Source organism: Equus caballus, chromosome 28, assembly GCF_041296265.1.
Source record: "Equus caballus isolate H_3958 breed thoroughbred chromosome 28, TB-T2T, whole genome shotgun sequence".
Taxonomy (NCBI): Eukaryota; Metazoa; Chordata; class Mammalia; order Perissodactyla; family Equidae; genus Equus; species Equus caballus.
In genome coordinates this window covers 29,171,003-29,196,899 of record NC_091711.1, presented here as the reverse complement: position 1 = coordinate 29,196,899, position 25,897 = coordinate 29,171,003, and the positions used below count along the sequence as shown (strand labels likewise).

Below are 25,897 nucleotides of genomic sequence, written 5' to 3'. Positions count from 1 at the left end.
TAATATGGAGGAAAGAATTAGCAATTTGGAAGATGGCAATATAGAATTGTTGCAGGCAGAGGAGGAGAGAGAAGCAAGACTTAAAAGAAATGAAGAAACTCTCCGAGAATTATCAGACACAATTAGGAGATGCAACGTAAGGATTATAGGTATACCAGAGGGAGAAGAGAAGGAGAAAGGGGCAGAAAACCTATTCAAAGAAATAATGGCTGAGAACTTCCCAAATCTGGTGAGGGAGATGGATCTTCAGGTGACAGAAGCCAATAGATCTCCAAACTTTATCAATGCAAGAAGACCAACTCCACGGCATATAGTAGTGAAGCTAGCAAAAGTCAACGACAAGGAGAAAATATTAAGGACAGCCAGGCAAAAGAAACTAACCTACAAAGGAACCCCCATCAGGCTATCAGCAGATTTCTCAGCAGAAACTTTACAGGCTAGAAGAGAGTGGAATGATATATTCAAAAATCTGAAGGACAAAAACCTACAGCCGAGAATTCGCTACCCAGCGAAAATATCCTTCAAATACGATGGAGAAATAAAAACTTTCCCAGATAAACAAAAATTAAGGGAGTTCATTGTCACAAAACCTCCTCTTCAGGAAATCCTCAGGAAAACCCTCATTCCTGAAAAATCCAAAAAAAGAAAGGGGCTACAAAACCAAGAGCAGAGGAGATAAGTAGAAGGACAACAACAGAGAGTAGCAGCTCTACATCAGAACAGATTAAACCATGGGACGAGAAACAAAGGAAACTGAAGAAAACCGGAAAACAAGACACAAAATGGTAGTGGTAGGCCCCCACGTCTCAATAATCACTCTAAATGTAAATGGATTGAACTCCCCAATCAAAAGACACAGAGTGGCAGGATGGATCAAAGAACAAGATCCAACAATATGCTGCCTCCAGGAAACACACCTCAGCCCCAAAGACAAACACAGACTCAGAGTGAAGGGATGGAGAACAATACTCCAAGCTAATAATGAACAAAAGAAAGCAGGTGTCGCTATACTAATATCAGACAAGGTAGATTTCAAAGCAAAACAGATAAAGAAAGACAAAGAAGGACAGTATATAATGATAAAAGGGACTCTCCACCAAGAAGACATAACACTTATAAATATATACGCACCCAACACAGGAGCACCAAAATTTGTAAAGCAACTCTTAATAGAACTAAAAGAAGACATCAACAACAATACAATAATAGTAGGGGACCTCAACACACCATTAACACCAATGGACAGAACATCCAGACAGAAAATCAACAAGGAAATAATAAAATTAAATGAAAAATTAGACCAGATGGACTTAATAGATATATATAGAACACTTCATCCAAAAACAGCAGGTTACACATTCTTCTCAAGTGCACATGGAACATTCTCAAGGATTGACCATATTTTGGGAACCAAAGCAAACATCAATAAATACAAGAGAGTTGAAATAATATCAAGCATCTTTTCTGATCATAACGCTATTAAACTAGAAATCAACTACAAGAAAAAAGCAGAGAAAGGTGCAAAAATGTGGAGACTAAACAACACGCTTCTCAACAAACAATGGATCATTGAAGAAATTAAAGAAGATATCAAATATTATCTGGAGACAAAGGAAAATGAGAACACGACATACCAAATCATTTGGGATGCAGCAAAAGCAGTCCTAAGAGGGAAATTCATCGCAATACAGGCTCACCTCACTAAACAAGAAAAAGCTCACGTAAGCAACCTCAAACGACACCTAACAGAACTAGAAAAAGAAGAACAAACAAGGCCCAGAGTCAGTAGAAGGAGGGAAATAATAAAAATAAGAGCAGAAATAAATGATATTGAAACAAAAAAGACAATAGAAAGGATCAATGAAACAAAGAGTTGGTTCTTCGAAAGAATTAACAAAATTGACAAACCCCTAGCCAGACTCACCAAGAAAAGAAGAGAGAAATCGCAAATTAATAAAATCAGGAATGACAGAGGAGAAATCACAACAGATACCAATGAAATACAAGAGATCATAAGAGAATACTATGAAAAACTATATGCCAACAAATTGAACAACCTGGAAGAAATGGACAAATTCCTAGACTCCTACAATCTCCCCAAACTGAATCAGGAAGAAATGGAGAATCTGAATAGACCAATCACAAGTAAGGAAATAGAAACGGTAATCAAAAACCTCCCCAAAAACAAGAGTCCAGGACCAGACGGCTTCTCTGGAGAATTCTACCAAACATTCAAAGAAGACTTAATACCTATTCTCCTCAAACTGTTCCAGAAAATTGAGAAAGATGGAGAACTCCCTAACACATTCTATGAAGCCAACATCACTCTGATCCCCAAACCTGACAAGGACAACACAAAGAAGGAAAACTACAGGCCGATATCACTGATGAACATAGATGCAAAAATCCTCAACAAAATTTTGGCAAACCGATTACAGCAATACATCAAAAAGATTATACACCATGATCAAGTGGGATTTATACCAGGGACACAGGGATGGTTCAACATCCGCAAGTCAATCAACGTGATACACTACATCAACAAAATGAAAACCAAAAACCACATGATCATCTCAATAGATGCAGAGAAAGCGTTCGACAAGATCCAACACCCATTTATGATAAAAACCCTCAGTAAAATGGGTATAGAAGGAAAGTACCTCAACATAATAAAGGCCATATATGATAGACCCACAGCCAACATCATACTCAATGGACAAAAGCTGAAAGCCATCCCTCTGAGGACAGGAACAAGACAAGGGTGCCCACTTTCACCACTCCTATTCAGCATAGTTCTGGAGGTGCTGGCCAGAGCAATTAGGCAAAATTAACGTGCATAAATCAGTAGCATTTCTATACACTAACAATAAACTAACAGAAAAAGAACTCAAGAACTCTATCCCATTCACAATCGCAACGAAAAGAATAAAATACCTTGGGATAAACTTAACCAAGGAAGTGAAAGATCTATACAATGAAAACTACAAGACTTTCTTGAAAGAAATAGGCGATGACATAAAGAGATGGAAAAACATTCCTTGCACATGGATTGGAAGAATAAACATAGTTAAAATGTCCATACTACCTAAAGCAATATACAGATTCAATGCTATCCCAATCAGAATCCCAAGAACATTCTTCACAGAAATTGAACAAACAATCCTAAAATTTATATGGGGCAACAAAAGACCGCGAATTGCTAAAGCAATCCTGAGCAAGAAAAACAAAGCCGGCGGAATCACAATCCCCGATTTCAAAACATACTACAAAGCAACAGTGATCAAAACAGCATGGTACTGGTACAAAAACAGGTCCACAGATCAATGGAACAGAATTGAAAGCCCAGAGATAAAACCACACATCTATGGACAGCTAATCTTCGACAAAGGAGCAGAGGGCCTACAATGGAGAAAAGAAAGTCTCTTCAACAAATGGTGCTGGGAAAACTGGACAGCCACATGCAAAAGATTGAAAATTGACCATTCTTTTTCACCACACACCAAAATAAACTCAAAATGGATCAAAGACCTAAAGATTAGGCCTGAGACAATAAGTCTTTTGGAAGAGAATATAGGCAGTACACTCTTTGACATCAGTTTCAAAAGAATCTTTTCGGACACTGTAACTCCTCAGTTGAGGGAAACAATAGAAAGAATAAACAAATGGGACTTCATCAGACTAAAGAGCTTCTTCAAGGCAAGGGAAAACAGGATTGAAACAAAAAAACAGCTCACTAATTGGGAAAAAATATTTACAAGCCACTTATCCGACAAAGGGTTAATCTCCATAATATACAAAGAACTCACACTGCTTAACAACAAAAAAACAAACAACCCGATCAAAAAATGGGCAGAGGACATGAACAGACATTTCTCAAAAGAAGATATGAATATGGCCAATAGACACATGAAAAGATGTTCATCATCGCTAATCATCAGGGAAATGCAAATCAAAACTACACTAAGATATCACCTTACCCCCGTTAGATTGGCAAAAACATCCAAAACCAAGAACGACAAATGTTGGAGAGGTTGTGGAGAAAGAGGAACCCTCATACACTGTTGGTGGGAATGCAAACTGGTACAGCCACTATGGAAAACAGTATGGAGATTTCTCAAAAAGTTAAAAATAGAAATACCCTATGACCCAGCCATCCCATTACTGGGTATCTATCCTAAGAACCTGATATCAGATATCTCAAGAGTCCGTTGCACCCCTATGTTCATCGCAGCATTATTTACAATAGCCAAGACGTGGAACCAGCCTACATGCCCAGAAACTGATGATTGGATAAAGAAGATGTGGTATATATACACAATGGAATACTACTCAGCCATAAAAAAAGACGAAATTGGCCCATTCACAACAACGTGGATGGACCTCAAGGGCATTATGTTAAGCGAAATAAGTCAGTCAGAGAAAGACGAACTCTATATGACTCCACTCATAGGTGGAAATTAGTATATTGAGAAGGAGATCTGATTGGTGGTTACCAGGGAAAAGGGGGGATGGGGGGAGGGTACGGAGGGGGAAGTGGTGTACCCACAACATGACTAACAAAAATGTACAACTGAAATCTCACAAGGTTGTAATCTATCATAACATTAATAAAAAAAAAAAAAAAAAAGAGATTGGGCAGGAAAAAAAAAAAAAAAAAAATAAGCCAGAGGGTGGGAGACTATGTTAGGGATCATACAGACCTGAAGTACGTAAATTATTGGTGCTTCCCAACTAGGCCTTCCTCCTCCAGGACGTGGCTTCTCGAAGCTGGCAGAGTTAATTTTTTAAGCATGTGTCTGATCATGCCAGTCCACTGTTTAAGAACCTCTTACATCTCGTCACTAACTAGACACGAATGTCAAATGCCTTAGCATGCCCAACAATGTCCTTGATAATCTGGCTCTAGCTTTCTCTTTGCCTCTACCCAAATACACTATATACTCTTAGGTATGTTGTTAGATTTCATGGTTCTTGATTCATAGAGTACTCTTTGCTCAGCTTAGAATGCCTTCTCATCTAATTCATCTGGTAAACTTCAATTTTTGTGTGGAATTTAGCTAAGGGTAACCTCTTTTGTGAAACTTTCTCTAACTCTAACAATCTTTTCATCCATGTGCCCCCCAGCACTCCTCAAACACCTCTACTGTTAGATATTTTGTACTTGTAGGGGCCATGTCTCAAATAAGATGTATCCCCAGTGCCTAGCATAGCAACTGATTTACAGTAGATGCTCAATAAATGGTAAGTGGTTGAATAACTGAATGAATATTTGCTTTGTTGGAATTCTATCACCTTCTTTGTGCCTATACAATAAAGCCAGAGCAGCTTTTCTCTTAACTACATTGCTTTCTTTTAAGCCATAAAGCCTACTTTTCATTGGTTATGTCATAAAAGGCCTCAGAGAGAAATGTCATTTTTAATGTAAATTTTTGTTATATAATTGATCTGATTTCACAGATGAAAAGATAGCAGTTATTTACATTGGGAAGTTATTTAGTTTTCTTAGATAACTATAAAGTAGTCGACCCAGCATTGCCAAAATCAGTAATATTACTCTAGAAAGCAATGTATCTGACAGTGTGCACTAATTTTTAATTTCCTTCTCCTTTTCATTTTAGTGAGCCAATGCCTAAGGCTTAATTTTAAAAATAACAGGAAAAACTTTGGTTATCCTTGTTCTTTCACAAGGTCAAAGCAAGGCATAGTATGACTGTTTTTTCTTTCCCGGAATTGACTTTTTCTTCACCACTGCTTTTGCTAATTTCTGCATTAGCCATTGAGAATATTGCATTAGGACCTGGAGCCCTGAGAATGAGAACTTTCAACATAGTAGTGGTGACCAAAATCCAATGTGCAGAACGAATACCGCTGACAGAATTCTAACTTCTGGCAAGCAATTCACTGGATCTGGAGTGAACTCTTATTTATATGTGTATATGAGTTTTCCATAGCACAGTTCTCCTCTCTTAGAAAAATGAATGGAGTATAATAGGAAGAGAAATACGCTGCAAAGAATCAACACTTAGTCCAGAGTCAAAGATGTGATTTTTGTATTATCCATGCTTTTAGATCTGAAACAGGTCCATTGTAGGTCTATGTTCTTTCTATTAGCACAGATGTCTGTGTTCTCTTTATTAATTCACATAATCAAGAGTTGACTCTGTAAAGCTAATAGTAGAATTCAGATTTCCTTCTGGAAAGCACATAGCACACGTGGAAGGAAGCATTATTAACTAAGCAAATCTCTCAGATCCTAATGATTAGCATTTTGACAAGCTGTCGTCTTAGATGTAGGATTTAGATCATATATTACATAACTTCAAAGTATTTTTTATATTACTTCTTGATTTGAGTATCAAGTAAATAGTGCTCATTTAAATGTAAACTTCAGTTCTATTTCAGTCTCCTAGTCCACTGATGTGCTGTAGGCCATTAATTTGCAACTAGGTTTTGTTTTACTATTAATTATAATCCTCTGGAACAGGGTAACATTACAACAAATAATATGTCAAGTTCTCTAAGCTAAGTAGTTTCCTATTTACTAACAATATATTTGCTCCCTGAAATTGTCACTAAGAAAATTAAAACTGGAATAACAATTCAAAATGAACCTGAACCATTTCCCCATACCTCATACTTGATATATTCCCTTTCAAGTGACTATTAGCTGCTCTTTAAAATTTATCTTTAACATATTTATTCATCTAAAACAAGATCTTTATTATTGGATAAGAGTGGGTGTCATATGTTCATTATACCACTTTAGCAACCTCAAGCATATGAGCTATTGTGGTTAAGGCTTTAATTGTCAGTTGGTTATAAATAAAATGTAAAACTGTATATAAACACTAAACAAAAATTAGTCATATTATCAAATTTATTAATAATACTAGAGAAGTACTAGAGAAAGTTTATTCATTCATTTAACTAATACAGACTTAGTACTTATAAGGCACCGCTATACCCAGGCAAGATACTGGGTATACAGTAATAGAAAGACATGGTCCCTTCTCTGAAAAATTTTGTGGTAAGCAAATAAAGTCTTATGTTATTATATTAGTGTAATATGAGCTTAGAGATGGAGCATATAAATTTACCTAGAAGGGTCAGAGATGGGTTCACAGAATAAGTAATACTTTTCATATGACTTCAAGAATTTATCGAATGGATATTGAAGGACTATGGTGAGGAAGGAAAGGAATAGAGAAAGAAGTAGAGAAAGCAGAGCTTTGGAACCAGAGAAATTTGGGCTTAAACCCTTGTTTTGCCACTTACAGTTATCTTTAGGTAAAATGATAACCTTTCAGAGACTCTTTTTACTTCTTTTGAGATAATGTAGATGGCCATACCTAGTGTAGGACTTTACACATGGTAGACACTCAACAAATGTTGTCTCTTCTCACCTACTTTGAGCCTTATGACAACTTTGTAAGTAGATAGGACAAATGGTATTATCAACATTTTAAAGATGAGGAAATTGGGTTCACAATGTTAGGGAAACTTGCTTAAGGTCATACAACTAGTAAGTTAGTGGCAGAGTCAGGATTAGAACCTACGTCTTCTTTTTTTTTTTTGAGGAAGTTTAGCCCTGAGCTAACTGCTGCCAATCCTCCTCTTTTTGCTGAGGAAGACTGGCCCTGAGCTAACATCCATGCCCATCTTCCTCTCCTTTATATGTGGGACGCCTACCACAGCATGGCTTGCCAAGCAGTGCCATGTCCTCACCCGGGATCCGAACCAGCGAACCCCGGGCCGCCAAAGCAGAACGTGCACACTTGACCGCTGGGCCGGCCCCAGAACCTACATCTTCTAACAAAACTTTTTCCACTGTACTGCGATGAGGGTTCCAGGCTTTTTCCATGCATTTAATTATTTATTCAGCCAATGAATATTTCTTGAGCATCTACTAAGTGTCAGACATGTTACTGTACACAGATGTTACCATGAGGAACAAATAGACAGAGTCTGCTCTCATTGAGCTGAGTCCATCAGAGAAGGCAGACTTTATACCAGCAATTTCAATAAATCCTAACGAGTGTTATGCAAGGATACATTTAGGTGCTCTGGAGGAGCATGTGGCAAGAAGACTTATTCTCATTGAGGAGGTCTGGGAAGTCCTGTGAGGGGAAGTAATATTTTTGCCAAGACCTAAAGAGCGAGCAGGAATTATTTGGACAGAGAGGAGAGAAAATTCTTCCAAATAGTGGGAGGTTTGGCAAAGATGTAAATGAGAACATGATATGTTCAAGGAACTGAAACTGATCCAGAATAGCAGGATCAGAGAGCATGAGTAAAGGAGTGGCAAGAGGTGACTACAGAGATTGGCAGAGACGAGGTTGTAGAGGGCTGTCCAAGCCATCTTACAGAGCTTGGATGTTATTCTAAGGGCAAAGGGTGCTGCAGTTTCTGTACTGCATAAAAAGGCTGACCAGGGAAAATCGAGTCTGAAATCTGACTCATTTTCTTCTTATCCCAGAGAGGGTATGCTTACCTTTTTTTTTTTTTTTCAAATTCCTCACAGAGATTCATACAGACTTGCTGTGGCGCTAGTAGGAAACTACCTAAGATTTTAAGCAGCACAATGATATCTGATTTGCATTTTTCATGTTCACTCTAGCTATGCTGTAGCTTCTCTTAGATGAGAGCAAGACAGGATAAATGAGACTTGGCATAGGTGACTCAATGCAGCTTAGACCAGGGCTGTAGCCCCCCTGGAGGAGGAGAAGTGAGAAGTTTAAGACGTAGAATTTACAGGACTTGTGATTGACTATGGAAGCTAGAGGGCAAGGAGATGGGAGGAGAGAGGGATGTTCCTCACTCTCCTGGCTTCAGCAGAAAACCATAGGAGCCTCAGGTGCAATATTTAAGACTATAATGTTGAGAAAAGCTACTAGAGTTATGCCATGGTGCGAAGGTGCCAAAATCAGCTGGAATAGAGGACATAATAAAAGCATTTAAAAGTCCTTTGGACCAACAGGCATGACCTTACACTTAGAGTAATGGCTCTCTTTCTTTCTGTCTTTTTTTCCTTGCTGGAAAAGCTGCATCCCTTTGATATTTTCATTTTACTTCTTAGGCTGTTGTATATTTCCATTTGACTCAATTTGTTCTGCAGGGACATTAGTTGTTACCTGACTTTAGTTCTAATTTAAAATGGGGAAAAAAACTGTAATTATGAAGAAGATTGGGCATGTGGGCACCTGATTCATTTCCCTGGGTGGCACTATGACTCACCCTCATTAAAGTAGTTTTGCTTTAAGATGCCTGATGCCTGATAGGTTTTGAATTTTCTCTGCCCTGTGTGTGAACAATAAGATAAGTTTCTCTCATGGGTCATTCACTGCTCTTCATCTCTACTATGAGTCAGATGTTTTGCATTTCAAAACATTATCCTGCCTACAATTTCCCTCTTTATAAATTATGCAGAAAACTTTTACCAAGAACAGATTCTCACTTACTGACTTTTTAGATTTGTATCTGTAAAACATGTTCTAGTTGTTTTGCTATAATTTAGTAAGTAGTTTTATGGCCAACAATAAGGTATTGTTTTATTTGTTTTATCATCATTATCCAAACATCAAAGTGCCTCATTAGATAAAAACACAATCATCTGTAAGTAAATTCAAACACTGATGATTAAGTCATGCGAAAAGTCCTCCCTTGATCTTTTGTCTGCCTCTAGTTACAGTAGGTTTCCTGTCTTTCACATTCAACCTCCTAGAAAGAATTGTCTATACTTCCTGGACTCACTTCTCAGTCACTCCCCAAAAACTACTCCACTATTGCACTGACATCTCAGTTAGGTCCCCAGGATTGTCTCTTCCTAAATATAATGGACAAAGCCTTTGCCTTACTTGACCAATCTGGCTACGCTTAACCCATGAAACACTTTCTGCCTGTGGCTTGGTGACACCATACTCTTCTGGTCTTCCTCCTACCTCTCTAGTCTCAGTCTTGGTCTCCCTTTATGAGGACGTATCTCTATCTCCACTCACTCCTACAAGGTTACTATTTTTCAGGGTTCTAGACTAGTCCCTCTTCTCTTCTCATTCCACAGACTGCCCTTGGATGGTCTCAGCCACTCATATGGCTTTATTGCTCAGTCATATGCTGATGTTCCTCAACCTTGTATCTCCAGCCCCAACTGGAGTTCCAAACCTCTAATGTCATCTTTCTCCTTGACCTCTCCACTTAGATGTTGCACAAATACTTCAAAGTCAACATGTCTGTGTTAGTTTCTCAGGGCTGCCACAAAAAAAGTACCACAAACTGGATGGCTTGAAACAATAGAAATTTATTTTCTCACAGTTCTGGAAGCTAGAAGTTTGAAATCAAGGTGTCAGCAGGCCATGCTACATCTGAAGGCTCTCAGGAAGAATCTTTCCTTGCCTCTTCAGCTTCCAGGCCTTCCTTGGCTGAGGGCAGCATAACTCCAATCTCTGTCCCCATCTTCTCATGGCCTTCTTCCATGGGTCTCTATGTCCTTTCCTCTTTTTATAAATACACTAGTCATTGGTGTTGAGGCCCACCCTAAATGCCTTTGTTTATTTGTTTTGTTTTTATTGTATCATAAGCTTCATGATTACTGAGATTATGCCTTTCTACTGGAATCTCTGGCACCTAGTACAGTGTCAGTAAATTAATTGTTGCCTAATAAATATTTATTAAAGAGGAGAAAGAAAGAAAAGCAATTAATCACCAGAACTCATCTGAAAAATTGATAAGCAAGCCAAAGAAGTTTAGACGTGAATTTTGAAAATGTGGTCAAATGTAATTTTTTCTCATCAATATACTAGCAAAATACATTAAGAATGAGTCAAATCTTATTTTAAGCTCACTCAAAATCTTCTTCTATATCCTAGCAAAACTCCATGGTTTCCATAGATGCTGGAAAATACAGTTATGTTCCCCACTGCCTACTTCATAACTGGCTCTTTCCACCTCTTCTTTATTAATGAAAAATTTCCTGCTTTTGTTGATACTACAGGATGTGATCTTGTTTCCTAAATATTTCTTGAACATACCTCCAAAAAGGACAAGGTTAAGCAATTACAAGCGTTCCAATTACAAAAAAAGAAAGAAAGAAAAATCTATTTATAACCTAACAAAATGTCTCCAAATGTCAGCCTGAAAGAATGAAAGGAAGCATTGTTTGTAACTTATATCTGCTGACTTTTGTAAAACATTTAGGCCTTTATACATACATAGCTGGTAAATCTCTGATGGAATATTTAGGCAACCAAGAAGTTAAAAGGAATCAGACATGCAGGATTGTATCTACTTTGCTTACGTTAATAAATTTTCTCCCATAAGAGGATCTGTAGTAGATCTCTGTGCTTGTACTTGTCGAAAATGCCCTAGGTTCAACTAAATCAGACTAGGTCATATAGGTGTTGATGAGGAGAAAAGAAGTGCCTCATTTCCCCGCAGCATTCATTAGGGAGGCAAATAAGCATTCCTGTAGGGAGTTCATTGCATTCTTTACAAGAAAGCAAGTCCTCAAAAGAAACTCTAAGTCTTGGTATTTTGTTCTACTCTTCTTTAGTGCTACTTTATGGTATTAAATTCACACAACTTTCAGAACACATAATTATAATATTCACTAATTAAACAGAAAAAGTCAACCAAATTAGATTTAGTTAGTAAAGTGTCTTGGCATAACCTAGTGGGTCTGTTGAGATTTATCGTCACTAAATTATCCTAAGTAGGCACTAGCATTTGCAGCTTAGTATTTATTGTTCTTCATCTATTTTTAGTTCATTTTGACAAATTCAAGGCAGAAGATTCTAGCTTCACTGTATTGTGTGGGGGGCCTCTAGGCACTTATGTAACCACTTCTAAAGCCTTATGTAGCAATTTTCTTTAGTCAACAAGATTCATTTTTGAATTCTAAGTAATTTTAGAGTAGTTAAAAATGATTTCCTTCATTTCAGCAATAAAAGTTGTCATTTTCAGCTAGATTTTTGTAGGTAAATCACCTCTATTATTATTAAGAAATGTTCTGCATATTTTGTATATATTAACTCGTTTAATCCTTGCAATAGTACCTAAGTAGGTACTATTATCACCTATGATTTACTAAATCACAAGGGAACTAAAGCGCAGAGCCTTTAACCGACTTGCCCACATTTATAGTGTCTAGAAAAGAGTAGAACTGGGATTTGCTTCCATATGTTCTGACTCAAGGTCTGTGCTCTTAACAACCAGGTTATCGTGCCTCTCAATAATCTTATTATATCATGTTTGTAATATACTTTAGAAAGTGCATACTACTTTTGCTTGTATAATTGTTATTAAGTCACATAAACTTGATCCCTTATTTCAGAAGTTTTAAGAATCTAAGTGGATCTAAGAAGCAACCATTTTCTTTCTCTGATTCCCCTAAATTCTGGCAGTATCTGAGTCTGTTTAGGAAATAGCTACTATGTTATAGAACTACTTTTTCCTTTATTCAGCCAGTATTTATGGAGCACTTCTTTTTCTTCAGCTACTCTTAGGCACTGGGATAGAGACATAAAAGTCTCAGGCCTTACCTAAAAGGAATTCAAAGTCCAAAAAGTTTTGCCTAACAGAGAGATAAAATAGTGTCTCTAGCTTGTTGCTGACAGAGTGATGGGAAGAAATGTCTGGTACTTTAAAGAAAGGGATAAGATAATACGCCAGCTCTCTGGTGAAATGCCATTGCTTCTGTCAATCTCCCTCCATTGCATATACCATTTTGGTGACACGTGCTTTTTGCTTAGTGATATCCCTATGGATTGTCACCAGGTAGACCCTAGAATTGAGTCAGGTAGTTATGTGTCAGACACCATATAGGGGTCTTTCCCATGTATTAACTCATTCAATTTAATCCATACGCTAATTCTCTCAGAAGTATTGTCACCAATTAATAGATAAGAAAACAAAAATATTAAGTACGCCTCCATGGTCCATGGTAATAAACATTAATAATTTAAAAAAAGATTCAAATCTATTTCAACCATAAATTTAGATCTCCTGATGGTAGCTTGCTAATTTTTTTTTAATCTTATGTACAGGCCAAAATAAAGCTGAGTAATGAAGGTCTAGAATCTACAATTGTGTTCTCTGATTTAGAAAATGGAACTAAACTTAAAATCTCTTTAGAAAAGATGTTTCAGTTACTATTGCAAGAAATCACCCCAAAACTTAATAGATTAAAACAACATGAATTATTATATTATCTTATAGTTTCCATGACTCAGGAATTCAGGACAGGCTGCATTGATTTGTATTGTCTCAGGGTTCCCATGCAGCTGTAGTCAGATGGTACCTGGAGCTAGAACAGGGTGGGGCTGGAGAAGGTGGAGACTGGCCATGTATCTCTCTCTCTTTTAGGTAGTCCCTAGGCTTCTCCATGAGGTCTCCCGCCTGGGCTAGCTTGGGTTTCCTCAAGGCATGGTGGTCTCGGGGCAGTTGGACTACTTACATGGTGATGCAGGGCTCCATTGCTAGTATTCCAGATGCAAAGTGGAAATTGCATTGCCTTTCTGACTTAGCCTCAGAAGTCATACAGCATCACTTCCACCACATTCTCTTGGTTACAAGTGAGTCATAAATCTACCCAGATTCAGTAGGAGAGGAATTAGACTCTACTTCACGATGGGGGGAGTGGCAAGATTCTAGATGAACATGCTGGGTAGGAGATAAAGTTGCAGCTATCTCTATAAAATATAGTCTTCCACAGTCCACCCTCTAGCCCAACAATTCACCTTACTCCCACAGGCAAAATATTCTCATCTCTTCCCAAGATCCTTCAAAAGTTTCAGCCCAGTTAGCATTAGTCTCAAGCTTGAGATTCATTATCTAAATTAGGTCCGGAAACAGTTAAGTCTCCTTAGGTAAGCACTAAGCAAAGCACTTGAGTACTGTTCCTCTTGGTCAGAAGTCATGTGAACTAAAGAGATAGGTTATTTGCCACCCACATATCCATCATATAATGATCAGACAAGCATAGATTAACCACAATAGACACTTCCATTTCAAAAAGATTAAAAAGTCATTTGTCCATAGAAATTCTGAATTCCAGCCGTGCGCCTGTTGCCAGTTCCGTGAGTTAGGCTCAGTTCTACTCGCGGAGAGTTGTTCTTTATGGCTCATGCCTCTCCCTCAGGGTCTTATCCCCTCTGAGTCATCCTTCCTTTTTATAATAAGTGACCTATGTATAAAACAAAATAATCTTCTCAGTTTAATTCTTGTCTATGCTGGTTTTAGGGTCCAAAAGCTTCCTTTCATTTTGTACTATCTCTGTTCCTTTTATATTTAAACTGGCAATGTTTCCACCAATATGGTTCCTAAAAATTTTGTGAGTGTTCTGTGAATCTTATTGGGTGTCATTCTATTAGACAAAAGTTACAGTCACAAATCCTTCAAGATAATCCCTTCTCTGCCCTGGGTTCCCTGTGAGTCTGCTGAGGAACAATATCCTCAAGATACTTAGAAGACCTACATTGTTTAACAGAGAGGAACTGTGAGGCATGACTTTAAGATTCTCAAGAGCCTTTTGTATGTCTTAAATATTCTATAAGGTATAGTTTTAGATCTTTCTGAAGTCTAACCAAATAATCTTACAGTCCCACCCTTTATTTGATCTTTGGCTTGAGGCCCTTCTTAATTAGAGAATTGTTTGCCATCTGGAGAGGCTGGGAATGGCCTGAGTGTTCAATTGTACAAATGGAAGTTGCATTCCTTCTTCTGACCTAGCTAGGGAAGTCTTGTATTATTGTTACAAGCAAGTTATAAACTTGTCCAAATTTAAAGGGACAGGAAATAGACTACTTCTTTTTTTTTTTAAAGGTTGTAATGGTTTATAATGTGAAATTTCACGTGTACATTATTATTTATCAGTTTCTGTATAGACTGCATTGTGCTCATCACCAATAGTCTAATTTTTATCCATCACCATTCATGCTACTTTACCCCTTTGGCCACCCCCTAACCCTCTTCCCCTCTGGTAACCACTAATCTGTTCTCTTTGTTCACGTATTTGTTTATCTTCCACGTATGAGTGAAATCATGTGGTGTTTGCCTTTCTCTGTCTGGCTTATCTCACTTAATATCATACCCTCAAGGTCCACTCATGTTGTTGCAAATGGGACAATTTTGTCTTTGTTTATGGCTGAGTAGTATTCCATTGTCTATATATACCACATCTTTGTGTACTCATCAGTGGATAGGCACTTGGGTTGCTTCCATGTCTTGGCTATTGTGAATAATTTGCAATGAACATAGGGGTGCATAAGTCTCTTTGAATTGTTGATTTCAAGTTCTTTGGATAAATACCTAGTGGGATAGCTGGGTCATATGGTATTTCTATTTTTAATTTTTTGAAGAATCTCCATACTGTTTTCCATAGTGTTTGCACTAGTTTACATTGCCACCAGCTGTGTATGAGGGTTCCCTTTTCTCCACATCTTCTCCAACACTTGTTATTTCTTTTCTTTTTAATAATAGCCATTCTGATGGGCATTAGGTGATAGCTCATTGTAGTTTTTATTTGCATTTCCCTAATGATTAGTGATGTTGACCATCTTTCCATGTGCCTATTTCTCATCTATATATCTTCTTTGGAAAAATGTCTGTGCATATCCTCTGCCCATTTTTTGATCTGGTTGTTCGTTTTTCTGTTGTTCAGTTGTGTGAGTTCTTTATATATTTTGGAAATTAACCCCTTGTTGGATATATGATTTGCTAATATTTTCTCCCAGTTAGCTGGTTGTCTTTTTGTTTTGTTCCTGGTTTCCTTTGCCTTGCAGAATCTCTTTAGTCTGATGTGGTCTCATTTGTTTATTTTTTCTTTTGTTTTCCTTGCTTGAGTAGACACGGTAATTGAAAAAATGCATTTAAGGTCAATGTCAAAGAGTGTGCTGCCTATGTTTTCTTGTAGGAGTTTTATGGTTTCACGTTTCACCTTCAAGTCTTTAATCCATTTTGAGTTAATTTTGTGTATGGCATAAGTATGGTCTACTTTCATTCTTTTGCATGTGGCTGTCCACTTTTCCCAACACGATTTATCGAAGAGACTTTCCTTTCTCCATTGTGTATTCTTGGCTCCTTTGTCAAAGATTAGCTGTCCACATACGTGTGGTTTTATTTCAGGACTTTCAATTCTGTTCCATTAATCTGTGTGTATGTTTTTGTGCCAGTACTATGCTGTTTTGATTACTATTGCTTTTTGGTATATTTTGAGGTCAGGGATTGTGAAGCCTCCAGCTTTGTTATTTTTTCTCAGGATTGTTTTTGCTACTTGGGGTCTTTTGTTGTTCCGTATAAATTTTAGATTTCTTTGTTCTATTTCTGTGAAGAATGCCATTGAGATTCTGATTGGGATTGCATTGAATCTGTAAATTGCTTTAGGTAATATGGATATTTTAACTATGTTTATTCTTCTAAACCATGTGTATGGAATATCTTTCCATTTCTTTGTGTCATCTTCTATTGCTTTCAATAACGTCTTACAGTTTTCAGTATATAGATCTTTCACCTCCTTGTTTAAGTTTATTCCTAGATATTGTATTCTTTTTGTTGTGATTATAAATAGGATTGTATTCTTGAGTTCTCTTTCTGTTAGTTCATTATTAGAGTATAGAAATGCAACTGATTTTTGTAAGTTGATTTTGTACGCTGCCACTTTGCTTTAGTTGTTGATTATTTCTAATAGTTTTCTGATGGATTCTTTAGAGTTTTCTATATATGAAATCATGTCATCTGCAAACAGCAGCAGTTTCATTTCTTCCTTACCAATTTGGATACGTTTTATTTCTTTTTGTTGCCTAATTGCTCTGGCCAAAACCTCCAGTACTATTTTGAATAAGAGTGGTGAGAGTGAGCACCCTTGTCTTGTTCCTGTTCAGAGTGGGATGGCTTTCAGTTTGTCACCATTAAGTATGGTGTTTGCTGTGGGTTTGTCATATCTGGCCTTTATTATGTTGAGGCACTTTCCTTCTATACCCATTTTATTGACAGTTTTTTTCATACACGGATGTTGGATCTTGTCAAATGCTTTCTCTGCTTCTACTGAGATGATCATGTGGTTTTTATTCCTCATTTTGTTAATGTGGTGTATCACATTGATTGATTTGTGGATGCTGAACCATCCCTGCATCCCTGGTATAAAGCCCAGTTGATCATGATGTATGATCCTTTTGATGTATTGCTGTATTTGGTTTGCCAATATTTTGTTGAAGATTTTTGCATCTATGTTCATCACTGATATTGGCCTGTAATTTTCCTTCTTTGCATTATCTTTGTCTGGCTTTAGGATCAGGGTGACATTGGCCTCATAGAATGAGCTAGGAAGTGTTCCCTCTTCTTCAATTTTTTGGAGTAGTTTGAGAGAGAAAGGTATTAAATCTTCTTTGAATGTTTAGTGGAATTCTCCAGAGAAACCATCTAGTCCTGAACTTTTATTTGGGGGGAGGTTTTTGATTACTGTTTCAATCTTTTTACTTGTGATTGGTCTATTCAGATTTTCTATTTCTTTTCGATTTAGTTTTGGGAGGTTGTAAGAGTCTAAGAATTTATCCATTTCTTCTAGGTCGTCCAATTTGTTGGCATATACTTTTTCACAGTATTCTCTCATAATCCTTCTTATTTTTATGGTATGTGTTGTAATTTCTCCTCTTTCTTTTCTAACTTTATTTATTTAAGCCCTCTCTCTTTTTTTCTTAGTGAGTCTGGCTAAGGGTCTGTCAATTTTGTTTGTCTTCTCAAATAACCACCTCTTAGTTTCACTGATCCTTTCTACTTTTTTTAGTCTGTATTTCATTTATTTCTGCTCTAATTTTTATTATTTTCTTCCTTCTGGTGACCTTGGGCTTTATTTGTTTTTCTTTTCCTAGTTCTGTTAGGTATAATTTAAGATTGCTTATTTGAGATTTTTTCTTGTTTTTGAGGGGGGCCTATATTGCTATGAATTTCCTTCTTAAAACTGCTTTTGCTACATCCCAAAAGAGTTGGTATGTTGTATTTTTTTTTTTTTTTTGAGGAAGATTAGCCCTGAGCTAACTGCTGCCAATCCTCCTCTTTTTGCTGAGGTAGACTGACCCTGAGCTAACATCCATGCTCATCTTCCTCCACTTATATGTGGGACGCCTACCACAGCATGGCTTGCCAAGTGGTGCCATGTCTGCACCTGGCATCTGTACCGGCAAACCCCGGCCCGCCAAAGTGGAATGTGCACACTTAACTGCTGCACCACTGGGCCAGCCCCAGTATGTTGTATTTTCATTTTTGTTTGTCTCCAGGTGTTTTTAAATTTCTCCTTTGATTTCTTTATTGATCCAATGGTTGTTCAGTAGCATGCTGTCTAGTCTTCACATGTTTGTGACTTACTCAGCTTTTTCCTTGTAGTTTTCTAGTTTCATAGCATTGTGGTCAGAAAAGATGTTTGATGTGATTTCAACCCTCTTAAACTTATTGAGGCTTTCTTGTTTCCCAACATATGGTCTGTTCCATATGCAGTTGAGAAGAATGTGTATTATGCTGTTTTGGGATGGAATGTTCTCTATATAACTATTAATTCCATCTGATAAAGTGTTCCATTTAAATCCACTATTTCCTTGTTGACTTTCTGTCTGTATGATATATCCATTGGTCTATGTGGGGTGTTCAGGTCCCCTACTATTATTGTGTTGCTGTTAATTTCTCCTTATACGTCTATTAATAGTTGCTTTATGTACTTTGGTGCTCCTGTGCTGGGTGCATATATATTCATAAGTGTTATGTCCTCTTGGTGGAAAGTCCCTTTTATCATTATATAGTGCCCCTCTTTGTCTCTCGTTGTCTTTTTTTATCTTGAAGTCTGCTTTGTCTGATATAAGTATGGCTACACCAGCTTTCTTTTGTTTGCCATTAGCTTGGAATATCATCTTCCACCCCTTCATTCTGAGTCTATGTTTGTCTTTAGAGATGAGATGTGTTTCCTGGAGGCAGCATATTGTTGGGTCTTGTTTTTTAATCCATCCAGCTACTCTGTGTCTTTTGATTGGAGAATTCAATCCATTTACATTAGAGTGATTATTGATATATGAGGCCTTAATACTGCCACTTTATTTCTTGTTTTCCAGTTGTTCTATGTTTCCGTTCCTTCTCTTGCCTTGTATTTCTGACTGTCACTTCAGTTTGGTGGTTTTCTCTTTATTTATACATTGCGTCTCTGTTCTGATTTTTTGTTTAGTGGTTACTATGAAGATGGTATGAAAGATCTTGTAGATGAGATAGTCCATTTTCTGATAGCCTCTTATCTCCATTAGCCTAAGCGGGTTTTGTCCCTTTTCTCTTCCCCTTTGGAGTTTTTGTTGTCACAAATTATTGTTTTGTGTTGTGAGTTTGTTACTAAGTTGAATGTTTATAGTTTTGATGCTTTCTTTCCCTTTATCTTTTATGTTATAATTAAGTATTTGCTACCCTGTTTTGAAAGACAGCTGCAGTTTTATGATTCTTTCTATCTTTTTACCTTTTTGCTCAAAGCTTTGTAGACCTTTGCCTTTTTGTTTCAGGTATGAGGGCATCCTTGATCATTTCTTGTAGGGGAGGTCTATGATGATGAACTCCCTCAGCTTTTGTTTATCTGAGAAAGCTTTTATTTCTCCATTGTATCTGAAGGATAGTTTCACTGTATAGAGTATTCTTGGCTGAAAGTTTTGTCTTTCAATATTTTGAATATATCATTCCATTCTCTCCTAGCTTGTAAGATTTCTGCTGAAAGCATGATAGGGGTTCCTTTGTAGATATAATTTCTTCTGTCTTGTTGCCCTTAATATTTTTTCTTTGTTGTTGACTTCTGCCAGTTTTACTAATAGACTTTGGAGAAGGTCTTTTCGCATTGATGTAATTAGGAGGTCTATTGGCTTATTTGTAATTCCAGCTCCTTCCCCAGGTTTAGGAAGTTCTAGACTATTATTTCTTTGAACAAGCTCTCTGCTTCTTTCTCCCTCCCTTCTCCCTCTTGAATACCTATAATTCTTATGTTACATTTCCTAATTGAGTCTGATATTTCTCAGAGAATTCTTCATTTCTTTTCAGTCTTAGTTCACTCTCCTCCTCCACCTGAAGCATTTCTATATTATTGTACTCAAAATTACTAATTCTGACCTCTATAATGTCAGCTCTATTTTTTATGGATTCCATATTGTTTTTTATCTCATTCATTGTGTTCTTCATCTCCAGAACTTCTATTTTAGAGTTTCAATCACTTTTGTGAAGAATTTCTTCTGCTCATTAATTTTATTCCAGAGTTCATTGAACTGTCTTTCTCTCTTTTCTTGTAACTTGTTGGGTTTCTTTATGATAACTATTTTGAATCCTCTGTCACTTAGATTGTAAATTTCTGTGACTTCAGGATTGGTTTCTTGAGACTTGTCATTTTCTTTCTGCTCTGGAGCATTAATGTATTTCTTCATGGTGTTTGATGGAGTGGACCTTTGCTGGTGCACAGTGGTGGTATCTGGTTGCAGATTCTACCTGCCAACACTGGGGGTGGCAGGAGCTGTGTTTTCTGAACCTGTCGTATCTGCTGGAAGTTGTGCCTGTCTCTTGGCAGCTGTGCCAACAGGGCCTGTCTGCGTTTGCCTGCTGGCTGCTACTGCTTCATACACACAGGTGCATGTGCTCTGATGCAGATCCACTGCCCTGGCCGACCAGCCAAGCTGGTACACCAGGCAAGAGTAGGGAGAGGGGTGCTGTCTTTCATGTGCACAATCCCCCATGTTCCCACTCTACACTCACTGGTGGGCTGCCTTGGCTGCTTGGCTTGATGGGGGCACCCTCGTGGTGTCTGAGCCACCTTGGTGTGGAGCATTCCTGTGGGTTGGGAAGCAACACCAAGAGCAAAAGTGATCCTGTGGAGGCCTGTCTGTTCCTCCATCTCCTCTTAAGAGTCATGTGTTGACCACTGCGTGGGGTCCCATGCCCTAGATCTCTGCTGCTGTGGAGGGGGAGGAGATCTGTTTACCTCCTTCCACTGCTTACCAGGGATCCAGTACCCCCACCTTCAGATATATGGCTGTATGGATTTCTCAGATGTCCTGTTGTGCTGTGTATATGTCCTCTGATGGTTAACGAATGTCCTTTTCATTGTATCTTAGTGGGGAGAGACTAAGGGTACAGCTCACTCTGCTGTGATGCTGACATCACTCTAGACTGTACTTCTTAATGGGAAATTTGCAAGATTCTAGAAGAACATATGGAATGAGTGATATTGTTGTAGCCATCTTTGGAAAATACAACCTGCTCAAAGAATCACTGCAATATGATGAAACATTTTTAAACAAACTTACTGATATTTAAACATGCAAATGCCTTGAAAGAAGTTACTTTAGGAAGATATATTCTTTTCTTAAAAGTTTGCTTTTGTGTAGATCGTATTTTGGAACTTAGCTGTTGGAGTTGTTTTAGAAAGCTTGAAAAGATTCATTATGGCTGAATGCTGTATACTACCATCACAATTTGTTGACAAAGAATACGTTTTCCTTCCCCTGGTTTAGGTTTCCAGACTGGAAATTTTACTGATGATTTCTTTGGATCCCAGGGAATACAGTCTACAGTGTTTTCCTCAAGTGTTTCTTCAGATCCTGCCAGCCACGCAAAAGCCCGAGTATAAAAGAAAACTTATTTTGTTCAAGAATGATACCCTAAAGAACAATGACCAAGGGCTTTAACCATTCAACACTTAGCTAACTTAAAACTTAAAAAAAGATATCTGTGTGGGTGTTATATGTGAAGTGAAGGATTTCTTAGATTAAATGAACATGTAAGCTTCTTTCATCAAAACAATCAACATGTCCATAATTTAATCATCCAACCCAGAGCTGGAGTGATATTCAGGAGTGTGTTTCCTGAACAAACTCTGCAATTATCTAGCTGTGTGATTTCTTTAAAGCCTTTGCAACTTCATTTTAATTTGCTGGAATGAGTGGAGATGGGACTGTCATCAAGAATAATTTGTGAATATCTTCTATTTACAAGGCATCCTTGTGCAATTGACTGTTAAAGCAGTTTTATTTATGGCAGGGTCATAGTGGGAGAGTAGCACATTACTTGGACCCTGCAATTTACTTTCATATAGAGTACTTCTAAGATTATTCACTGTGATCTCAACTCTCAGATGACTTCCTTCTGAGAGGCCCTGTTACTGATAGATGTACTTTCAAGTATAAAGCAACAATCAGGATTCGTCTTCTCAGCAGAATCTCCTAACAAAATACTTTAAGTTTTTCATATCTTACCCTTTCCACAATCCCTCAAATGAATGTACTATCTGAACATCCCCAGACAAAGTGAACTCAGAATTAAAAAGACTATACAACTTCCCCTTTAGAACCACCATTGGTTTATACTTAACAGCTGTACTCACCTGAGTGTGCACCAGAGTTCAGGAGGAAAGCATATAAAATTTACAGATGGTTGAATTTTATGCTATGGGATTTAAATAAGCATTTTAAATGTCATTCTACTCATGCAATTTTTTTTCACAGCCTCAAAGTTTGGCATGAAATTGTTTTTTTTATATGCATTAAGTTCTGATGAGTGTCTGAGGTCATAATTGAGTCAAGAAAGAAAGGATTTTCTATTAAGCAAAACACTAGAGTTCATAAGTTTATTTTTGTACAGCAAGTGGTTTGACAATTCATGTATTCGTCTGTCATTTCTTCAGTTTTGTGGTTGAGAGCATTTGAAATGCACATGTACGAAATTCCTTCATTTAAATTTTGTCTTTGGTTGTACTTCTTATGGTACTTCCATGTGACAATATTCCACATTCTAGTTCTTCATTTTCTTGTTATTTTCCAATGCTAACACCTAAGGATTTAGAGGAAGAGGGAAGAAGTCAAGGTTCTCTTGTTAGGTCCTAGAGCTTTGAATATACAACTCTTACCCAGTTTTCTCCCTCCTATCTATTCTTTTCCTCAGCAGTCATGCATGGAAAGCAACATTATTCCAGTCATTTCTCTGAAAATAGTTTCCAGTTCAAAGAATTCACTGCAAAGTTCATCTGTGTCCCATATGGGAATTATCATATTCAGAGCTTAGTTTACTTATATTAGAGTTTTAATTCACTATACCTTTGTAAAATAGCACAGTTGGAAATATTTAGTCATTATTTTGTAGATTTGAGTCAGAGAATTTGCATTTAGGATTTAGGAATTATGATACTATTAGTCTTAATAAAAATGATTTTTTTATTGAGTTTTTACTGTGAGTAAATGACCAAGCTAAGTGCATTGTCTTATCTCATCTCTCCAAGAATCTTAGGAGGTAGGCCATATTAAAATCAACATTTCACTGGGGCTGACCCCGTGGCCAAGTGGCTAAGTTCGCACGCTCTGCTGCAGGTGGCCCAGTGTTTTGTTAGTTTGAATCTTGGGCGCGGACATGGCACTGCTCGTCAAGCCACGCTGAGGCAGCGTCCCACATGCCACAACTAGAAGGACCCACAATGAAGAATATACAACTATGTACCAGGGGGCTTTGGGGAGAAAAAGGAAAAAAATAAAATCTTTTAAAAAAAAATCAACATTTCACTGATAAAGAAAATGAGTAATTTCCCAGGTCAACAGTCAGAAAGTGGCAGGCCTGAGAGTCAAGTTCAGATTTGTCAGGCTCTAAAACCAATGCCCTGACCACAATGAGATGCATCAGTGTTTCTCCACTGGAGGTGATTTTTCCCTCCCCACCTCCAGGGGACATTTGGAAATTGAGGAAGTTTCTACTGGTATCTAGTGGGTACAGACCAAGGATGCTGAAAAACATGCTACAATGCACAGGACAGCCACCCACAGCAAAGAATTATCCAGCTCTAAATGCTGATAGTGCCAAAGTTGAGAAACTCTGATATACCCAAATACTTTTCTAAGTCAACTAATGGATTATCCTGAAACTTTGACTTTGTTTACCATGTAGTCTTCAGAATACAGCCTATCCAAATGTATAGACTCCAGGTGAACTTGGATTCACTGACTCTGGAAAACAGAGTATGTTCCATTGTAAGTAGCCTTCTTTATTGTTTGACAACAGAAAATATACTTTTTAAAAATTGGACAAGAAGCCAATTCAAATTTGTATTAAATTTACATTCAAAACCCATAAACAACAAAACTGAGCATACAAGAAAAACAAAGAATGTGTGTGCATTTAGATCTTTTAAGATCAAGTTAAGAAAATTTCCACTGCTGTAATTTTTTCAGCTAGAAAATCACTATTTTTTCCATTGATTTATAAACTTCCTGGGACCCTCTATACTTATACAAATTGTGTGATTAGTCTAGATATTCCAAAAAAGATCTCAATCAGCACATTCCTTGGATTAAAATAACCTAGTCTGGATCAGAGTTACTTGAACAGAAAGGATATAAGGAACTGGCAGCATAATGTAAATTCAAACACCTCGCTAAGCACACTGGTTAGTGCAGCTAGCATTTTTTTCTTTTTAATCATATTGCTTTCTCAAGGAAGGAAACAGTGCATTGATTTACATTCTAGCTTGGTCTTCTTACCTCAAGGTGGACCAGAGGTCCATTCCATTTTAGACAAAGTCCTTTTCGACCATTTTGCAGCAAGTCTCCATTCGTTAATCCAATCCACCCTTTATCAAAGTTAGAGTTTTCTTTTGAACTTCTCCAAATCACTGAGGAGACCTAACTCCTTGGTCTGGATGTATCCATTAAGGTTGTAACCTTACAAACAACAGATATCATCAGTAGTATCAAAAAACAAGGCTTCGTGAAGAACAGTAACTGGAGCAACTAGCAACATCTAGGGAGCAGAGACTGATGAAAAAGTCTCTTCAAAACACTATTGTTGAGATAAATCAGCTTGAAAATTCCTCAGTCTTTGTGTCACTCAATTAAAGATTCACATTCCACGGAGTAGCTGATCTGCCTTGCATAGGTCAAATCTGTATTCTTGGCTGGAAGATGACAGGGCACTGAGATTGAGACTCTCATTCATCTCACAGGGAAAGGGTAGTTTCTCAGAGAAAAATCATGATGTTGTTACTAGATGGAGGAGGCTTCTACTCAAGCGAAAATAGTAGCTGTCCAGTACACTGGATTCCCTTTCTTCCTCTCCCTATTATCTTGAAACCCTGAGAAATATATTTCTGCATCTTCCAATTTTCATACTATACCTCTTGATGCTTCTGCTGATTCTTTACTGTCACATGAACATAATGGTCTATTCCTCCTCTCTCTTTATTTCTGCCGTAGTTCCTCCTTTTTCCCACTAGTGGGAGAGCCCACTACCACCTCCTCTGTGAAAATCCAAGGATAAGAATTGGGTGTATGTAAAACTTGTAAAAATGAAGGTGAAACTATAGCTGAAATTCAATAATTGTCTTTCTAGATATTTGGGAAGGTATTTTTCACACTAAGTTTCATGGTACTTCAAAATTCCATGATATATCTATAAGGATTACATTTGCTTTTATACAGACTCTTGCTATTATATCTGTGACTGATGCCAATATCACCCAGAAATTAGGGAATTAAAGTAGGAAAAAGAGTGCAGCCCAGCATCATAGAGAAGGCACATATCACAGGGGAATGTAGGCATTCAAACATTCTGATGAGACGTGATTCTTAATTTCAAAATAACTGCTAAAGTTTAAAAAAATTAAAGGAAATAACAATGCATCTGAAACCCTGGACATGGTACCAGAGTAGAAATGTAAAAAGCTGAGAAAACCTGACACATGGTATTTTTGCAGTTACGTCTTATGCAGAGCCAGAAACTGTCGTATATAAGAATGCGTGTGAGTGCTGTGTCTGCATATGTAGAACTAGGAGAAGAAGTGGGGAAGGAAACTAATATGTAGCAATTTTTTCATGTATGATAAAACGCTATTTATGAGTCTTTTTTAGGATTTGAAAATGGGAAAACA

General features: G+C 37.4%; 1 protein-coding gene and 1 long non-coding RNA gene across 44 annotated transcripts in view; one reads left to right on the top strand and one right to left on the bottom strand.

The window, feature by feature from the left end:
* Nucleotides 1–25,897, top strand: part of ANKS1B (ankyrin repeat and sterile alpha motif domain containing 1B) — a 1,028,420-nt gene that overhangs the window by 465,847 nt on the left and 536,676 nt on the right. The gene's annotated exons all lie outside the window — the stretch shown is intronic.
* Nucleotides 22,602–25,897, bottom strand: part of LOC106782692 (uncharacterized) — a 40,996-nt gene continuing 37,700 nt past the window's right edge. For all 3 annotated transcript variants that reach the window (XR_002804577.2, XR_002804576.2, XR_011433616.1), the window contains 4 exons: nt 25,145–25,267; nt 24,513–24,692; nt 23,913–23,978; nt 22,602–22,818 (listed from right to left, as the gene is read on the bottom strand). This is a non-coding gene — a long non-coding RNA (uncharacterized lncRNA). The remainder of the gene's footprint in view (nt 22,819–23,912; nt 23,979–24,512; nt 24,693–25,144; nt 25,268–25,897) is intronic.